This window comes from Lygodium microphyllum, chromosome 25 (genome assembly GCF_053477565.2).
Source record: "Lygodium microphyllum isolate KBCC chromosome 25, Lygodium_microphyllum_v1.1.10, whole genome shotgun sequence".
Taxonomy (NCBI): Eukaryota; Viridiplantae; Streptophyta; class Polypodiopsida; order Schizaeales; family Lygodiaceae; genus Lygodium; species Lygodium microphyllum.
In genome coordinates, this window is record NC_141159.1 from 17,081,552 (window position 1) to 17,084,288 (window position 2,737).

Here is a 2,737-nt window from a genome sequence, read left to right on the forward strand (position 1 = left end):
CTTCCAAGTTCCAATCCTGAACGCATATTGCATAGGTTAAAAAGATGGATTTGTCTAAATGCATCCTAGATTGCCTCGCAGAAAAGAAGAGCGCATAATGCATTTAGGTAATAATTTCCTAGTTGTGATTCGTATGAGATAATCGTTGACATCCATTAGATGTTGTCCAAAATAGTCACAATACATGGAAATGAATTTTATGAACTTGTAAATTGGATGCGATGATAGTTCATTTTGAGATGGGTTAAGTGCTAAATGAAGGATTAATTTAATATTGGACTCATGGTAGCCTCTCAGGCATGGAGTCCTTTGCCAAAATTTGAACGTATCTTCATCAAAATTATTAAAGCCCTGATTTTGTTGCATCAACGTAGGTTTTTATACAAGTTACCCCTCATTTGTCAATCATCATTATAGTTTAGGCAAGGAAAAGTAATGATCATTGTAGAACTTATAGCTGCATAGAAGAAAAAAGTCTATGAATCACATATTTGCATGGAATGTTATATCTTGCAATTATTTACATCTTTTAGGACAAGTATTTGCATCTCTAAGGAAAGGTCACCTCTTGTTGCAAGACAATTAGATCAATTAGGTAAATCGCTTGTAATGGTGTAACTCAAATGATGATCACCTCAATGCGCTCGGTAGAGCTAAGCCGCGATAAAATTCTACCTAGTATCGCACTCGGGAAACCGACTTAATATCTCCGACCTCAAAGGTCCTACCCACATTCACGGAATGCTAGGATTAGTTAAATGCCCATGCAAGAACGATCTAGGGTCCTCACCCTAAAGATCAATTGGCCAATTACTAGACTTTTGAAACCCTAGGGCCAAACGTTGTCGGCCTAGTAGGGTTAAGGTTTGGATTGGGTCAAGGGGACATTCCAAACCCTACATCTTGACCAAAGGTATTCTTGACCAAGGAATACCGTGTGATGGGAGAACTAATCCCGCAAGTTAGGTGCGACACTTATCTCATGCAACAAGTTGCAACGTTGCATGATTTTGTGTTAAATCACAAAATAGTATTGCCACTCCTTAGAACAAGGTTGGCGAGTTCTACGTACAAGTCTAATTTGCAAGAGGATGTGTAGATATCCTACTACATCACCCTTTCTTTAAGGTTGATTTGCCAAGTTATGGTGATTATGAATTGCCTAGCAAGCAAAATCAAGTTAGGGTGATGAGGTTGCCTAGGATTTACTATCTTTAATTTAAAGAAACGTAAGGTGGAAACAATTTGGGTTAACTGGTATAAACCCTAACCCAAGGATAAAAGGGTAAACAAGCAACTTAGCTTACAAAACCCTTGGGATCTTGCCAAGTCGCAATTGATCCCGGATCGAATGCTGGATGCATTCGAAGAGAAGGATTCACACCTTAGCAGAAGCTTGCATTGAGTGCAAGGACATGAAAGGACATGAAATATGCTTTTTGAGATACATCTCTCAATTTTCAATATGTTGACCCTTATCATTGTTATTTTCTTCTAATCATAGTGGATAGTACAATTCTCTCTCTCAATTCATCACTTTCTCTCAATCCCTCCCTCCCTCTATATTTTTGTTTAGTTCTCTTTTTATGTTTCCCTCTCTATCTACATATATCCATTTCTCGCTCTTTTTCTCTTTTCTGTCTATCTATTTCACTCCCCCTCCCTCTCTCATTTCTCTCTATTCCTTCCTCTCCCCCTCTCTCTTTCTCTCTTTCTATCACAATGCCTATATCTCTCCCTTTTAATATCTTTTTACATCTCTCTTTTTCTTAACTACCCTATCCCTCTCTCTATTTGTCTCTCCCTATCTCCATGTATTTCTCCCTTCCTTATCTCCTTCCTCTCCCTCACTCCATCCATTTTCCTCTATTTATCTCTCACTATCATCAACAATAATAAGTGCAGGTTGTGAATCTTGATTTGAAGAGTCAATATTATTGAGTGAAGGAGGCTCATCATTATGTAGAAAAGGAAAAGAAGTGAGCAATAACTTTGTATCATCAACGTCCTCTAGTGGCCATGTCCACCTAGTATCCTCGTGAGACCATGTGTTGCCCATAAGTTGCGCATTGAAAATAGCATCACAACTTATGATTACCTTCTTGGAAGATGGATCATAAAACTTTTATCCCTTAAAATTTTTTGAATATCCAATGAAAATGACTTTTAGACAAGGAGGATCAAGTTTTCTTCGAGTCTCTATGGTTACATGAATATAAGCAATACATCCAAAAGTTCAAAAATATGAAAGAGGAATTTTACATGTATAAGTAGTAATCGGTATTTTAGCAGAAGGAGCTGTTGTAGAAAGATGATTTTGCAAAAATACTATTGTTAAAACTACTTTAGCCCAAAAACATCGAGATAAGCCAAAATGAACGAGCATACATCGCATGGCATTGAGAATAGCCATGTTTTTACGTTGAGCAATATCATTCTACTAAGGAGAGTAAAAAATCATATATTCATGATGAATACCTTGATTATTACAATCATCATCAAAATCATTGGAAATGTATTCTCTACCATTATCACTATGAAGTTTTCTGATATGATGACCACTATGAAGTTCTACAACTTTTTGATATTTTTTAAAAGATAATAAAGCTTCTGATTTGTGTCACAAGAGAAAAATAGTGGTGTATCTTGAAAAGTCATCAATAAAAATCATTAAATACTGAAATTGAGATTTTCATGGAGGAAAATATGAACAAATATTAGTATGAATAAGATCAAG